Source organism: Microtus pennsylvanicus, chromosome 18 (genome assembly GCF_037038515.1).
Source record: "Microtus pennsylvanicus isolate mMicPen1 chromosome 18, mMicPen1.hap1, whole genome shotgun sequence".
NCBI lineage: Eukaryota > Metazoa > Chordata > Mammalia > Rodentia > Cricetidae > Microtus > Microtus pennsylvanicus.
In genome coordinates this window covers 34,265,483-34,283,137 of record NC_134596.1, presented here as the reverse complement: position 1 = coordinate 34,283,137, position 17,655 = coordinate 34,265,483, and the positions used below count along the sequence as shown (strand labels likewise).

General features: G+C 46.5%; 1 protein-coding gene across 2 annotated transcripts in view; it reads left to right on the top strand.

The window, feature by feature from the left end:
* Positions 1 to 17,655, top strand: part of Rab30 (RAB30, member RAS oncogene family) — a 74,683-nt gene that overhangs the window by 45,151 nt on the left and 11,877 nt on the right. Inside the window, exon 2 of one of the 2 annotated variants that reach the window (XM_075952325.1) lies at positions 5,140 to 5,228. The exons of the other annotated variant lie outside the window; for it this stretch is intronic. The gene's annotated coding sequence lies outside the window, so the exon portion shown is untranslated. The remainder of the gene's footprint in view (positions 1 to 5,139; positions 5,229 to 17,655) is intronic. 2 annotated transcript variants of the gene reach the window in all.

The following is a 17,655-nucleotide window of genomic DNA, read 5'->3' as shown; positions in this document are numbered from 1 at the left end:
AACTCAACATCTGACCTCCATATATGCATGCATATAGGTGAGTGTACCCACCCACACATGCATGCACACATGCATACACACACACACACACACACACACACACACACACACACACACACACACGGAGGCGGGGGAATAATAAAAGAATAGCCACCAAGAGGTTAGGAAAATTTGCCCAAGGCCACCTAACTCCTGACAGAGATGGGCTCGTGACTTAAGCAGTTTGAATTCTCTCTCAACCAGAGCTCTGTATCTCCCCGTCCAGATGACTGGGTGAAGGCAGCGGGGAGCCCTAAGGAAGATTTGCAGGTTGCAATGACGGATTGGCTTGGTTCATTAGCAGGTTGTGCTGGAGTCACATTGCATCTTGTACAGGGCTGGTTTCGAAAGGCAAACGCCAAGTTCCGTGCCTCCTTGACCACAAGGGACGCTGCTCTGTTGGTGACATACTACATCTCAACCAGTCCATAAAAGCAGAGGGCAGTGTCAAGGCAGACAGGCATACCGTTGATGAATGGAAGGTTTCCGTTGTGGGCACCCATTGTTCGGAAGCACAAAAAGGTTCACACTTCTGCAGAAATAGATCCGCTCTGTGGCATCTGCACCCAGCGCCCTCTCACTAGGACCCAGAGCAGAGCATGGACTACATGCAGAGGAAAGGTGGGGGAGGTGGGGGAGGAGAAGCCTCTGCAGCTGCTGTCTGCAGAGGAGTTTGGCCCCAGTGAAGGTCGGAGCAGGGGAAGAACAGAAGAAGGACGTGAGCCGTGTACAGGAGGGTAAATGTTCTGGACAAACGACAGATTGGATCTGTTCCCTTCAAGCCCTTTCTGATCTGGACATAGTATGCCACTCTGTCTGCTCTCAGAGTCTTATAAATGCCTTCTGCTCTCCAGATACTCCACACTAGTACCGGTGCTTCTTCGCTCTGACTTTACCAGTATCGACGGGAGCCCATCTTCAGTGCTAGACACGTTGAGCAGCCATCTCTCTGTTTTGTCACGGTGGCATACTTATTGTTCTTTGCTTCAAAATGGACATTAGCTGATGTCTCTTTATAGACCTTGAAACAAATCACTGGAATGTTTTCATTTAGGACATGTGTTATGTTCCCTGTTTTTTTTTTAAAAATTGAAATAATTTTATGTAATATCTTTTAAGGATTGTCATTATTTTGGATTATTTATATATGTATATTTTGAAAAATTTAGTTTATTTTTATTCATATGTATGGATGTGTACACTATATGTGTGCCCTTGGAGGCCAGGAGAGGGTGTCATATCTCCAGGAGCCGGAGGTTACAGGCAGTTGTCAGCCACTTGGTGTGGGTAATGGGAGCCAAGTCAAGTTCCAGTCAGGCCCTCTGCAAGTCACTGCTGAGCTCCCTCCAGCTCCCTGCTGTCATTTATTTATTCATTTTCCCAGACAGTCTCACTCTGCAACCCTGGCTGGATGGAACTCTTTGTGTAAAGTGGGCTGGCCTCGAACTCACAGAGCAAGCACTTCAGCAGCCTTTGCCTCCCAAGTGATGGTACTGAAGGTGAGTGCCATCAGAGAGGAAAAAGAGATGGAGGGACGTGCTGTATGCTGGCAGTGATGGTCAATTTATTTTCCTGTTTCTTAACGTTAGAAACACGTGTGATAGTGTTTATAAAAAGATGAAATTTAAACCACAACATGCCTGGAATCCCCTAATTCTAATACAGAGGCTGTTTATTTCAGAATGCCCTTGCTCACATCCATAACTGCGGCCCTGACAATGCAGCTCTGTGCGTTTGTTTCCTCGTGCTCACATTGTTTCATGTTCCTGCACAGTTTTCATAACTGGCATTGCTGACGGCTCCGTGCATAGCATGGCGTGTGTTCTGCATGGCGACCCCCTCCGTGGACATGTGTGTTGCTTGCTGCCAGTTCTTTACTCGAATGAGCGTTGTTTTGTGCGGTTAACATTTTCCATTTGTTCAGTTCTTCCCTTAAAGTGAAATCCCGGCGCGGAACCCCCTGCCTTCTATGGCTTTGGTTAGCCAGTGTCCTAGAGAGCCATCTGGATGTGAATGAATGGTCGCTAGCTTTGTACTTGTGAACCCACCTGCGTCTCTTTTACCACCATTGAGTCCCATGATAGTTTGATAACTGCCCACCCTTTCTAAATAAGTCCTGCTTATTAGAGTCGTCTATTGAAGAAAACAGGGGGAATATGTAAATGTATAAACAAAAGAGTAAGTTATTCCTAATCTTACTGTTACCAGGGAAATCAGGGTTCCCTTCTGGGTTCCTAATATTTATTGGTAATGAAGCAGTTTAGAAATGGACTCAGGGAGCCGGGTGGTGGTGGCGCACGTCTTTAATCCCAGCACTTGGGAGGCAGAGGCAGGCAGATCTCTGTGAGTTCGAGACCAGCCTGGTCTACAGAGGTAGTTCCAGGACAGGCTCCAAAACCACAGAGAAACTCTGTCTTGAAAAACCAAAAAAAAAAAAAAAAAAAAAAAAAAAAAAAAGAAAGAAAGAAAGAAATGGACCTCAGGGTGGGCAGTGGTGACGCATGCCTTTAATCTCAGCATTCATTCAGGAGGCAGAGGCAGGTGGATCTCTGTGAGTTCGAGGCCAGCCTTGTCTACATAGAGAAACCTTGTCTTGGAAAAAAAATGGACTAAAAAAGGATAAAGAACAATTTTATTACAGTTTGAAAGGAGAAAAAATAACAGGGTAGGCAAGCTGTAAATCTTGGCAGCTGCCGGGAGGAGGGAGATGGAGAAGAAGATGACAGAAATTTGAGTCTGGATTTGAGAATGGCAGTTGTTCAGCTGTGGAGGTCGAGGTAAGCAGCTACATGACAGAATCGGGGAGGGAACTTCAGAAAAAGTGGGGAAAGCCCAGAGTGTCAGGGAAACCACAAAAGGCTCTGACCAGTATCCAGAAGAAAAAGAAGTCAGAACTCAGAAGGCAGACAGGCTCACAGGGTGCTGCTAGGGACTGCGAGTGGCTGCTCAGAGGGCGGGTGCTGTGCGCAGAAGTGCATTACCTCACTGGGAGGATAATTATTCCTCCCCTCTCCTGAGCTCTGTCCTCAGATGAATCCGCTTTCCGAGGGAGTCCTTTCTGGAGCAGGTGATTGACAAGCCTGGCTAGGTTAACTCTTAAGGGAGGAGACAATAGTATGTAATGTTTTCATTTCTAGAGCGAATCAGGATCCCATTTTTCATCAAAGGCCAGAGGCAGAACTTAATGTTCTGTTCTTTTGACTGGGACTTTTCCTTAGTGGACTTTAGCAAAGCCCTGAAACCTTTACCTGTTCGTATCATAATTTAAATCTTAAACAGGGAAAGATGTGGTAGTTCCTTTTTTAGAGTTACCTGGGAAGGTGGGAGATGGGGTCCAAAGCCCACAGTGAAGGGGAAGTCTCTCTTCAATGGCCTCCAAGCCTGATAATGCCTGCTTAACTCCCTATTACCACCACTCTGAGGTAAACATTTTAAAAATGTGCTTTTTCCCAAGCATGAATTCCTTAACGTATTGCTACTCATCTTGTTGTTCTGATGTGATACTTGACAGAAGTGACGTAAAGCTCATGGAGGATTTATTTTGGCTCACAGTTTGAGGGTACAGTCCATGACAGTCGGGGAGTCTCAGCGACAGGCACTTGAGACCACAGTCACGTAGCCTCTGCAGCGGAAGCAGGGAGCCCTGAATGCTAGTACTCAGCTTTCCTTTTGATTGGGTCAAGTCGTTGAGGTGGGTCTTCCCTCCTCAGTCAAGGACTCTAGATACTCCCAGTCCTGGCCAGAGGCTTGGCTTCTAGGCCCTGTCAACATTAAGCATCACACATCCTTCATGGGCTCCCTGAAAGTGTACCTGCTTGTGTAACGTAGGAGATAAGTTTATTCGCCCCTCCGTCATAAGGACCTAGGCCCAGGGATCCTGGAATGAACTTTCTTATCAACGTTTCCTTGTGCATATCTTGGAATCATTTCTTGGGAACATTCCTAGAAGCAGAATTGCAAGGTCAGAGGAGGGAGGACCTTGCTAAGGCCTTTGATGAATATCGACGACAGTGTGGTATGGGGAGCTGTGTTCCTTGTTCCTCATTTGTTGATGCTTGGATGTCACCTTGTCATCTCTAGGTTAAATGCCAGTGCTCAATTATTTAGCTATTTATCTTAAACGAGGTTTGGACTTTTGCCTTTGGTTCCTAGACATCTTGTTCCTGGGGTAAGATTCCCAGAATTTGATTATTTGTTTTACTCGGGATTTTCCTCAGATTTCATCTCTTGGTGACCTTTATCCGTCACTGTCTTTCACACAGACCTGTGACTGTATCCTGCAGCTCTATGCTGGGCTTCTTGATTAACTTGATGTCTTAAGGTCTAGAATTCCTGGAAAGGTACTTCCGAAGCTTATTTCCTGAACTGAATTCTAGTTTGGGAAATTCGGAGTCTAAGGACAATGGATGCTATTTACAGTGTGCTGGATGACAGGGCTCTGTCTTACAATGGCTAGGGGAGGGAGAAAGAGACCGCATCCACAGGTCTTGGGAGCTTCATCTGGGAAGATGAAGGAGCCCTTCAGCAAGAGGAAGGCTGGGCTAAAGCGCAGCAGGTATTCGAGGCAAACCTGTGTGGTGGTGGCTTGAGTTCTGTGGGGGTTGGAGAGATGGACGTGTGCGTGAGTCTTTAAGAGTCTTCTTATATTCACCTAAGGAATTTAAACTCAACCTGTCTGTAAGGCTGAGAATTAGTAGGTCCTTGGAGTAAAAATACTTGGTAGACAGGCAGTAGGGAGCCGGGCTAGAAGTCTATTGTAGACTGCTGCAGGCGAGCTATTGAAGGCCTGAGCCACAATGGTGTAGGAGGGACAAGGGTGGAGCAGAGGGGGTGTTAAAGATGCATTTCTGACAGAAAATCTGCAGGTGACATATGGCTTGGGGCAAGCGCTCTCTCTCTTCTCTCTCTCTCTCTCTCTCTCTCTCTCTCTCTCTCTCTCTCTCTCTCTCTCTCTCTCTCTCTCTCTCTGTGTTAGGCGAGAATTTGTACCCCATCTCTTCCATAGGAATTTGCCAGGACACACGTAAATTAATGCACACGAAAAGCACTTAGGAATCTAGAAGTGCTCTACAGATGTAGACACTTGATTTTCCCCTGCAGTACCAGGGAGATGGCTTCGCGGGTGAAAGTGCTATTGTGGCAAGCCCGACGACCTGCCTCTGTTCCCTGGACCCTGCGTGAAAAGTCAGGTGTGGATTGCATGTATGACCCCAGTACTCCTGTGGAAAGCTGGGAGGGAGAGATGGGAATGTCCTCAACCTCTCCAGCTAGAGAGCGGAAGTATGCAGTTCAGAATGCAGAAACAAGAGGGAAGCCTGCCTCCGTGGTGGAAGGCAAGAACTGGCTCCCGAGAGTTGTCCTCGGGCCCATACGCGTGCTGTGGCTGACGCCCACCTGTGCATTCTGTCTCTCTCTCTCTTACACAAAATAATAGAAAAAAATGTATATGTTTATCGTATGAAGTGGTGGGCTTGACAATGACATTTATTGGACCACATTCGCTCCTGCTGTTTTCTTCTGTCCCTCCCACTAGCTGTCTTCTGCATGTCACATGCGTGTACATATGTGTATACACGTGTAATGCAGGTTCTGCACACGAGAGGAAGCATGCAGTATTTTCTGAGTCTGGCTTATTTTGCCTAACATGATCGATCACCTCCAGTTCTCTTCATTTTCCTGCAAATGTCATACTTTTTATTCTTCTTCATGCTGGACTAAAGCTTATGCATTGTGCAGGCGTTATATTTTCTTTATCCACTCCAGCTCTTAAATTTATTGGTAGTGACGGTGTTTAGTAAATCCTTCCCCAGAGGACTGTTCTACAGATGGAATGGGCCAGTGTATAAAGCATCTAGGCTCTGGGCGAATAGTTGTGCTTGGGAGACAGACTTGGAATCCCCGTGTTTGTCCTCATCCATTTGTCTCTGAGAGCATTGGAAGCGCTTCTTTTTTAATGCTGCTCCTGCATCCAGTGGAAAGGGGATCTAAATAGCTGAGAACAGGGGTCAGCCTGACGTGCAGTCTTCCAGCAGGGAAGAGACGCATCTGTCTTTGGTGGGTCTCTGGCCTCTGGGATGTAGGAACACCAAGGGAAGTGCTTGAACCCATTCTGGAGACCAGCTCTGACCTAAGGCTGACTGACCAGCTGCATTGTATGATTAGCTGTGCAGAGGTGGGGGTGGATGTGGGTGGCAGGAGAGGGTGTGGCAGTGGGGGGCATGAAGGTGGGGTAGGGTGTGGCAGTGGGAGATGGGGGTTGAGGCAGGAGACTGAAGAGGTAGATAAGGATGCCCTTCCTGTCCAGCTGGGCCCAGGGAGGCTTCTGCAGGGAAAAGATTAGAGGATTGCAGGGCCAACCCCAGACTTTGGCAATAGTGTTGTGCTTGAAAATGGAGGACAGGAGGGAGCCTGCCTGTACAGACGCCGGAAGCAGCAAGTTGGGGCTGGAAGGACCTTTTTTAGAGCTGTTCAGCAAACATGTTTTGCAGACAGTAGCTCCCACCTCAGCGAGGATTAACGAGCAGGAGGACTGTTTCTCTCTCTTCCCCAGGAAGCAAAATGCTAGGATTTGCAGGTGTATGAAAAATCTTCTCAAGCACCTGCCCCCAGATGGCACGAAACAAAAGAGTTTTGCCTGAGTTAGCCACTGGGGGGAGGGGGGGGGACGGCTCAAGGACTTTGGCTCTGCCCAGCGCTCCCTCTTCAACTCTTGGTGGAAATGGAGTCCCAGTGTGGTGCCCTCCAGGCTGTCACTGTGCAGGGGAAGGCACACTGAGAAGCAGTCAGAGGTTTGCTGGCTTTAATGCCGATCAAATGCAATTTTGTGGAGTAATTTGAGTAATTTTTACCTTTCTTAACCTGTTTGATTTCAAATCTACTTCCTGTTTCTAAGAAATAAGAGTATAAAATACAGCATGTGAAGAAGATATTTTGTCTGGATTTTTGAAAATTTGTTGTGGAGACCTTAGGCCTGCTTTATTTTCATTTTTTATTAGGCTTTAATTTTTTTCTTTTTTTTAAAGGCAGGATCTCCATATAAGCTATGCTGGCTTCAAACTTGCTATATATAAGAGATTGCTTTTGAATTTCTGATTCTTCTGTCTTCATCCCTTAAGTCCTGGGTTTACAGATGTGATTGCCACCATGCCTGGTTTAATGTGCTATGTTGTAATATGGAGCAGCGGCGGGGCTACGTCCCCAAAACCCCAAGCCGCCTGCCCGGCTAGCTTATGCCCCGAAATAATTACACGGACACTGTATTCTTTTAAACACTGCTTTGGCTCATTTCTACCTAGCCTCTTCTAGGCTAACTCTCCCACCTGGACTAGCCCATTTCTTATCATCTGTGTAGCACCGGTCTTACCGGGAAGATTCTAGCCTAAGTCCATCCTGGGTCGGAGCTTCATCACGTGCGTCTGCCTGGGAGCTGGGCATGGCGTCTCTGCTGAGGCGTCTGCTCCCGAGAGCAGAGCTGTGGAGTCTGAGCTCACTTCCTCTTCCTCCCGGCATTCTGTTCTGTTTACTCCACCCACCTAAGGGTGGGCCTATCAAATGGGCCTAGCAGTTTCTTTATTGCTTAACCAATGAAATCAACAGATTGATATATGACACTCCCCCATCAGTGCTATTGGGTATCGAACCCAGGTTTTCTTTGGTGTGTGTTAGGTAAGCACTCTGTCTTCTGAGCTACATCCCCAGCCCTGTATTCTGAGGTCTACATTAGATCTCATTCCACTTCAGATCCAAAGCACGGATCCACAGCAGCCAGCTGCCCTGGCCTTGCCTGGTAGGGACTTATAATTGGAGACCTTATTGGTAAGGCAGCAGCTCTGGTTTAGAGTCAGGGGACCATTGTAACATCCCTTAGGTGTAGCCTGGCCCGAGGAGAGTCACTCCTTGCTGCCCAGTGCTGTTCCTCCTGCCTGCTTCTTGGTGAAGATGCCTTGGCAGAGTGCGGCCAGATTCCTAAACTATACAAATGCGTGAGAGCTTTGTTTTTTTTTTTTTTTTTTTTGGTTTTTCGAGACAGGGTTTCTCTGTGGTTTTGGAGCCTGTCCTGGAACTAGCTCTTGTAGACCAGGCTGGTCTCGAACTCACTCAGATCCGCCTGCCTCTGCCTCCCGAGTGCTGGGATTAAAGGCGTGCGCCACCACCGCCCGGCTGAGCTTTGCTTTTGTTAGTGTCAAAAATCGTGTTTGTTCTTGGCTTTTGCTTTCAGAGAGTAGAGGCTTGCTTTCTAGAGATATCAGTCTAAAAACAAACAAACAAACAAACAAAAAACCCCAAATCCTTCTTTGAGACGCTGCTGTCCTTCAGCAGGGTTTAACAGGGACAGCTGTGGTGTGCCCCACGCGCTGGAAAGGGCAGCTCCAGAGGTGAGGTGGACACCATTTCCTCCTTACAGTCTGGTCCCAGGAAGGGAGAGGGCAGGGCAGACAAAGAAAGGAGTTGGGTGTTTGTGGTGTGCATATTCTCATGTCCGTGTTTGCCTGTGTGGATGTTAGAGAGAGACATGGGGCCACCAGCCCTTTCCTCTGAGACAGTCTCTCACTGTACTGGCGGCTAGTCTGGTGGCCAGTAAGCCTCCTGTCTCTCCCGCCACAGTGCCGTGGTTTCAGGCACGTGTGGCAGATCTGTCTTTTTACACGTGTTGGTGTATGAACTCGGGTCCTCATGTTTGTACGAGAAGTATTCTTACCGAACTGTTTCTCAGGTTGTTTTTCAGATTGTTGTCATGCGTTTGTATGTGTGTGCGTGCTGTGGCATGAATGTGTATGTGTGTGCACGCCACAGCATGCATGTGGATACCAGAGGACAGCTTGTAGGTTTGTTTTCTCCTTTTACCACGTGGGGCAAACTCTAGTCATCCGACGTGGTCACAAGCTGTGTTGTCTTGATATTCCTGCCCCACTTTTGGTGAAAGTTAATCATGTGTCCTCAGCTGACTCTTACCCTAGCTGAGGATGATCTTGAACTTCTGATACTCCTGCTTTCACCTCTTAAGTGTTGTGATTAAAAGTTTTATGCAGTTTTGGGGGACTATATTAGCCAAAGTTCTGCAAAGGAGCAGTACATACATGTGCCCAGTGCTCTTGGAAGCTAAAACAGGGTGTTGGCTCTCCTGGAGTTATGGATGGTTGTGAGACACCATGTGGATGCTGGGAATTGAACTAGGGTCCTCTGGAAGAGCATCCGGTGCTTTTAACCACGGAGACATCTCTCTAGCCTTATCAATATGTATCAAAAGGGGACTTATTAGATTGTCTGACAGGATGTGATCCAGGTAGTCCAACAATGGCTGAACTGGTAGACTCCCGAGGGTCTGGTAGTTGCTTAATTCATTAGCTGGATGTATCAGCAGTACCAGTCTGGCACTGAGGGCCTGGAAGATTCCTGGAGAGCTATTGATTTTCAGTGATGTCGGAGTCCGAAGAAGTAGGTTCTGATAACAGCGAAGTGTCCTGCCAGCAGGATAGGTGGACTTGCCAGGGAGAGTGAAGGTAAGCAGACACAAAGCAAGACTCTTTCATATCCTCTTAACTCAGCTGCCACCAGAAGGGGCTGTCGACATTAGGGTGAGTCTTCGTGCTTCCAATAATCTGATCAAGGAGTGCCCAGCACCTTGTATTTTAGTTGATTCCATGCAGTCAGGCTGATAACCAAGATTAGCCACGACAGGGATTGAACCTGGGACTTCCTGAATATAGGCAAGCACTCCACCAACTGGGCTAAAGCCCCAGCCTCCAAGCAGTTACTTTAAAGGATGATCTCTCAATGTATGAGAAAAGCTGTCTCGCTCTCCTTGTGTCTCTGGAGCCTTCATGGAAGAGAAGAGGATGTAATTTGAGAGTTGGCGGTTATGTTCTTGTCTAGAGAAAGCTAACTCTCACAGCCTCTCCAGGGCCAACTGCTGTTGCCAGTTTGTTTCCTAGCATTCCAGAAATGTTTTATGGCATTTACAGATGTAGGACTCTATCCCCTACCCCCTTTTCATATACTGCTTCCTCTTCTTCCCCTTGCTTTATTTAATAAATTTTGCAGAAAGATGTCTGAAGCTGTGTAGTTCATTAACGTCTGGTTGCTGTGCACTGTACCATTTCTGTGCAAATGGACTTTTTGTTTGTTCATATAAGCACCGTCACAAATATAATATGTAAGCAGCCTGGTCCCGGACTTATAACTCTCTGTCTATCTAGCCCTTAGAGTGTTGGAACCAGAATGCACCAGCACGCACAGCTAAGACCTGGATTGAATGAATGTAGGTGCCCTTTTACTCATTAACTATACTATATATGTTAAAAACGTGTGTGTGTGTGCACGCGCATGTGTGTGTGAAGGTATGCCAGGTATGTGCAGGTGCCTGCAGAGACCGGAAGTGGGCATTAGATCCCTGGAGCTTGAATGATAGGTGTGTGTTCGGTGTCTCTGTGTCCAGGCTCCCCCTGACATGTCACCCCAACAGGTAGATTCTGAGAACCTACCTTTGTTCTCTTGAAGAGCAGAAAGTAATCTTAACCACTGGGCCATCTCCCAGCTCTTTGATTTTTAACAGATTAACCTCGAGAAGCTTCAGTTTCCTATCTTCATTTTGGGAATAGCAATACCTATCTAATGGGCTGCTGAAAAGATGAAATAAAATTCTGCATGGAAAAATTTAGCCCCGCTCCTGATACAGTGCGTGAAGATCATGATCTAAATTCCCAGAAACCCGAGAAAACATATTGTATTTGGCAAAACAAAGTCTCCAGGGCTGAAGTCATTACCTTGTGACTCACTGGTGTGACTCAAAGTGAGTCACACCATTATCTAACCTCTGGTTTCCTAACCTGATGAACGATGCAGTCTAGATCACGAAGTTGTCAGAGGGCCCCATTAGATCACATGTTGAGATATTTATAGCCTGTAAAGGGCTACGTAACAAAATGTTGGGCTTTATATCCTGATGCAAGAGGAGTAACCCAGCCCAGGTGGGTGTGTGACATCGATGGCTGAGGAGAGTCATTAACTTGCAATAATACGAAATTAGCATCCGATGTAAAGCAAGCGAGATTGCAGCACTGATTATAGTAATGGTTAGTAATTGCATCCTTGTAATTAGCAATAATGAGCTCCCTGGGACAGCCCCTTGTTGGGGGGAAAGATGGATCAAAAGCTTTCGGTTTAATATATACTCATTGGGCACAGTAGCAGGTTAAGCAAAGAAGAGGGAGGTGTTGAAGCACTGTCGTCCTTGTCCCTAAGGGCAGCAGGGTGAAGAACCTGCACAGCCTTCACCCGACCGACACTGGAGGGCTGGGGTTGGAGGAGCATCCTCACTGCTCAGGGGCTGGTGAGGGGAGATGGCCTTACCTGCAGAGCTGGGTAACCAGTTTGATCTCTGCTAGACTCTCATCCTGATTCTGAAGAACTCCAACCTAGTAATACTAGTTTGAAATTCTATTGGTTGCCGTCATTATTCAGTATTTGATCCTTTTGGATCTGCCAGAGATTTCTTGTCTGTCATGCCCTGTTCATCTCTTTCACAGCTTCTGGGTGGGAGAAACAGGCTTGTTTCTAGCATGACCTGACCATTCACACTTTCCTGGGTAGTAAAATAAAGGATACTCAGTCACTTTTGAGTTTCAGATAAACAACATTTTGGTGTAACTATGTCCCATATAACATCCAGGCCACACTTATATTCAAAACATTGTTCCTATGCATAAGTAGCTCTGCTTGGTATGTGCAGGGCCCATTCCTGTCACCACACACACAAGGAAGTTTTTCTATGTGTCTCACACAGTATTTGTTGGGAGGCATACATTCGATTATGTGTGTGAAAATAATAAAATGTACTTATTAATATCTGAAATTGAAATTTAAGTTCTGTCCTGGCTCTCTGCTGCATTCTCTTTTCTGCTCTCTGGCAACCCTACCTGGAAGTCCTGATTTCAAATTCTATAGAACAGCACTGACCATCCTAATGCTTCATGGTATCCCAGTGGCAGGGGATATTTATAGGTTTATGTGAGGATTCCCAGCTGATGTCATGTTTAGTAAATCTAAGGTTAAACAATGTTGGTTGTTTATTGTCTTTTTTCTTGCTTATGTCAGGATAGCTAAAGCTCCTGGGTTGGGTGACACCACTGAATAGTTCTTGATGGCGTCACTGAGGCCACCTCAGCACACACTGTCTCTTGTCTTGAGTAGCCGGGACACTGAGCCGGTGTGGAGGGTGTCTAGTGGCCATTTCCACGCAGACCATGAGTTCGGATAGAAAATACCAGCAGCCCCAGAGCCCGTCTGTAATGCTATGCTACCCTTGCTTTTTAAATACACAATTTGACAATAAAACATACACAAAAGGCTATGCAAATTGAAAGATTCGAAAAGTGAGTATAAAAATGTAAAGGAGTTGTGCCCAGAAGAGAGAGATTATAGCTAAGTTCCTTTCCCTTTTTGTCTGTAGTGTCAGGAGAATTGACAGAAACACATTTGATTATTATATATTCAGAGGGACACATGGCCATATTTTATTTACTGCTCTGCAACTCGACGATAGGGAATTTAGTATCATCTCAATTTTCTGGGTTAGGAAACTTTATACGGCTCTCAACTTCATTACCTGGATGAAGTGTGCTTTTTGGAAATGGATTTGGTGTGAATTCACCAGCCTCCTGCATTTACAGACTAAGGGGAGGCCCTGGGAAGAGAAAATGGCCTGAGACACAGTTTTCTTTCCTTTTTCTTTTTCCTTCCTTCCTTCCTTCCTTCCTTCCTTCCTTCCTTCCTTCCTTCCCTTCCTCCCTCCCTCCCTCCCTCCCTCCCTCCCTCCCTCCCTCCCTTCTTTCCTCTTCCTCTTTCCCCTTCCTCCTCCTCTTCTTCGCGACAGAAGCTCACTCTGTAGCTCAGGGTAGCCCTAAGCTATGGAGCCCAGGATGGCTCTTGACACCCGCCCCCCCCAGTGCTAGGTTCTAGTAGGTGTGACCCACATTCTTGCCTTCTTCCCTTCTTCTCCTTCCCTCTTTTTCCTACCCCCTCTCCCTCCATTCCTTCTTCCCCCTCTTCCAGTTATTTGGAGACAGAGTCTCACTGTGTAGCCTATGCTGGCCTGGAACTCTTGGTGTACCTCCTGCCTCAGCATCCCAAGAGCTGGACCACATGGATCTACCATGGGGGTCGTAAGAACAAAGTTTTTGAGCAAAGACAAGTCCTCTCAATAGTTCTGGGGACAGCTGGGGTTCAGAACAGAGAGGAGGGGACATGGCTTCTGAGCCTATCTGTTGTACTGAGCCCTAAAGGGGAAACTATACGGATATAACGGTGAACATAGGGTTCTAAAGGATGCTTTAGAAAGGCATGTGTTGCCAAGTCTGGATGACTTTTTTAAAGCCTTTAAGAACATACTCAATTTCATTTCCTGTATATCTTTAAACAGTTCCTTCCTCTTTTTCCTCTTCTATTCTCTTTTCCTTTTTGGTTCTCACAGGCGTACCCATTTGCTTAGAACTACTGTGCTAATCACAGCGTTTGGGGCTTTACTTGTCCACCTCAGTGTTCCTGTTTATTCTCCATCATCCCCCCCGACCCCCATGCCTGGTACTTAGTTATGTGGGTGGATGGCAGATGAGTTACAGGAGTGGTATGTGAGGGGATCTAAGTCTAGCTCCCAGAGAGAGAGTGTGCTGGGGGAGAGGGGGGCAGGGTGAAGAGCGGCGGAAGGCCTGGGGTCCACGTGCAGACCATCAGTGTGGGTTTGATGCTTTAGCGGCAAGGGCTTTCTAGACCACTGTGTTCAAAGGGCATGGCGACCATTGACCTGAACTTCAGATAGCCACTCTGTCAATCACAAAACTGGAGGTGGCAGTATTCTGTTTTGAGTCACAACGGCTCTTAGGTGATAAGCGTACCTGCATCATAGCGTTGTTGTGAAGCTCCTGTGGGTCAGTACGTGGAGGAGAAGGCCCAGGACACAATAAGCCTCAAGTGCCAGCTATTATTACTGTTGTTAGCAGAATGGGAATTCTTATAATATGCTTGGTCAGTAGCACGTCCTGCAGCACACTTGCTCTGTAGACAAGGTACGATTGTTACCGTCACTCTGGAGTGGGGCTAATCTGTTTCTGGGGTCCCCCCTCCTGGGATACTCATCATCACAGTGACTGGCAACCTCTGGGCTGGTTACTTTATGGCCCAAACAGAAGGACTTCCCTAGAGATGTAATGTGTTCTTGGAAGTGGAGCCCTCCCCTCGGCATGTAACCTGGAGTGCACAGCCTGGCTTAACCACACACGGCCTGCAGCTGTACTGAGACCAAACTTGTTAGCCCCCGAGGTTCCCTTAAGAAAGTGTTCAGGGTTGGAGCGTAGCTCAGTGGAAGAACATGTAGTCCGCATGCGAGGCTCTCTGGACCCAAAGAGAGATACACAGAAACATTCAACAAAACGTTAAAGTTAATTTCTTACAGAAAGAATATCTTATCTTTTGTTTGGTAATTTGGTCCAGGTGGTAATCACACAAACCCAGGCTGATTGTAATTGGTCCTCTTCCTTTCCCTCGTATCAAATGTATAATTTAGACATGGATAACCTTCCTCTGGGCATTTTTTCCCCTCAATTTCTTGTTTTGTTTCTTTGACATCTGTCATAAATTAGAATAAAAGTGTGTCAGGCGTCTATGCACAGGAAAAGGATGCAGCCCCGTCCCACTATTCCAGCATCTGACTGGAAAGGGACAAGTCCTGCTCCATACAGGTTCTTGTGCTCGGAACTGAGGTTTCTTTTCACTTTTTAAGTCTGTGTCCGAGGCAGAGTATGTCGCTCTGGCTAGCTAGCCTGGGATTCCTAGTGTAGAGCAGGTTGGCCTTGAGTTTGCAAGTCTTCCTGCCTTCACCTCCCACGTTCTGGGATTACCGATGTGGTTCCTTCTTTTCAGTCTTCACAGCAGGTTTTGAACCGACATACCATCTCCCACGGATTTATCAAGAGTTTAGCCTTGAGTCTGCTTTAGGTAGCACGATGTGATAAGGAAAGGTTTGAATTTGAAACGAGAGAGGGGATAGAAAAGGGAAGACCCACGTCGAAAGGGCCCACACCGCTTTGTTCAGTCCGTCACATCTTCCTGGAGCCCCTTCCATGCACCAGCCTGGTGAAAGTCACTGTTGACAATGGAGTCACATCTTCCTGGAGCCCCTCCTGTGCACCAGCCTGGTGAAAGTCACTGTTGACAATGGAGTCACATCTTCCTGGAGCCCCTCCTGTGCACCAGCCTGGTGAAAGTCACTATTGACAACAGAGCCGAGATGGAATTAGACTCTCAGATCCTCCAGTTATAAACTGTAGGGGCTCAGTGCTTTCTTTTTATGACTTGGAAACCTATTTTATTAAAAAATTTCCAAACTAAGAATACATTAAATTGCCGTACTGAGGGCCATCAAAGAAAAATGACATTCTCAAATATTTTCAGAGAAAAAATTATTCATAAAGAAATACTATATTTGTCTTAAAAAATCATATCAGCACAGGTCTCACCAGGACAGTATATGGAGATAAAAGAATATTTTTAAAATTTATTTACTTATTTTACTTCTCAACCAGTTTCCCTTCCCTCCTTCCCTCCCATTCTCTACCCCAACAAAGGAATATTTTAAGGCCCTGACAATATAATTATCAAGTTTCAGTTGAATAGAAAACTAAATCTAGGGATACATCATGATATTTTTCTTACTTAACTTTTCTTGTACCTCCACACCTTTAACTGTCAAGTTAAAAATGTCAACAGTAGGACTGTTGTGAGGTTCAATAATTAATATGGTGAGATGATGAAAATGATGGAGAGGATGGTGATGATGGTGCTGATTTCAGGGCCATGGTTTAGCCAGACACAGTATACACACGTTGTGAGTTCTTGTGTTTAAGCCGCACTGTGATGCCGAGGGATGGTGGTGGAGTGTAGACCAATACACAGAGTTAAGGAAATTATGGTGTCTAAGAGGAAGAAGGCATTGTGGGAGTGGAAATGAGGGGGGCCCAGGCCCCCTCTCAGGTCAGAGAAACGCTCTACAGGATGTGATGCTTAGCTGAGCTCTAAAACAGAAGTGAAAGCTAGCTCGGCCGGGGGAGGTCTCTCTGCAGAAAGGGGTGAGGTGCAAAGCAGAGCTGTGGTGTTTGGGAGCTGGGGAAAACCAGTGCACCTTGTGAGGGTTGTGAGGAGGTGGTGAGATGTGACTCTCGCCACAGAGACGGAAAGTAGACAGTGGGAGACTTGTGAACCATCTTAAGGAGTGGGCTTTACCAAAACCAAATACTGTCCTCAAGACTTCTGATCTTGTTAGCCATCATAATTCGGTGATATAGGTGCTATGAGCTCTTTTTTGTTAGTGGGCAAGACAAATCATTTGCCCAAAGGCACAGGCTGAGAAAATTCAACAGCCAGGATTTGAACCTTGGTCTCTTTGGTTTTTACAGTTAGAATTTCTTTGATCACTAATACCCTTTGAGCTTGAAATCTGGCTGTTAGGAATTGGAGCTAACCTTGGTTTCTGTCAACCTCAGCTTGCTCAAGTTACATACAGCATTAATCGACATTAGCCTCATGGACTATTGAAAATGTCCATGAAAAAAAGGTTAAGTATAGTGCAAGGCATATAGGCGGTGGAGTCACTGTTCGCGGGCTCAGATTCTTGCACAGAGAAGTGGTTTTCCTCCACAGTTCCAGGGATATGAGACAGAACCCTGGGAGTCTGTCTGCCTGTTTGTCAGACATCTTTCAAGGACTGCTGAAATCCACATATAAATCCCCCTACTTGGCAGGTTCATCACGTGGGATTCTCCACTTGCAATCCTTTGTCGCTGAGATTGAGGTACCCTGGTACGAGTAAGCCTGATGCTTCCTCCCCTCAGCCTGCTAAGAACCCCTCTCTCCATGACTCGCTGTCTTTCTCTTCTCCCTCCACTGGTCAGCCTTATAGACCAGGCAGTGGTAACACACACCTTTAATCCCAGTAGCCACACTAGTTGCCATAGAAACCGGGAGGTGCATGCCTTTAATCCCAGTGGGGCTGTTTTACTCTCTGATCCTCATGCAAGTTTTACTTATTAAAATACAAGTGAAATGCCACTACAGTTCGCCCTGTTCTGCCTGAGACACAATGATCTTCAGCAGTTAGCTAGAGTTATTCCTTAACTTTTGTTTGTTGCTTGCGATCCAGTCTCCCTACGTAGCCCAGTTTGGCTTCAAATCAAACCTCCTCTAGCCTCTGCCTCCTGAGTCTGAGATTGTTCCTCTACTTCCTAGTTGGTATTTACACTTTATCTTGTTGGCCTTGGGGCAGAAGTCTCCAGGTGCTAGCAAAAGGGCACAGGTGGGGTTCAGATTGATTGGCTCCATAAGAACAGGCTTGGTGGGTACCAAGGTCTGTGCGAGACTTGAGTTTTGTGTTTGGTTTTAATCTTGGTGATGCTCTAAGTTACACAATGGTGATATTCTTAGCACAATCAGAGAAGCAGATGCCCACAGCTAAGCGATATGCCCATTAATAAGTCTTTCTGTCTACAGAGTAGACATTTACTAGGTGAGTCTCTGTTCCAGGGCTAGGAATTAGAGCTGAAAGGCATTGTCCCTTCCCTCAAGAATAAG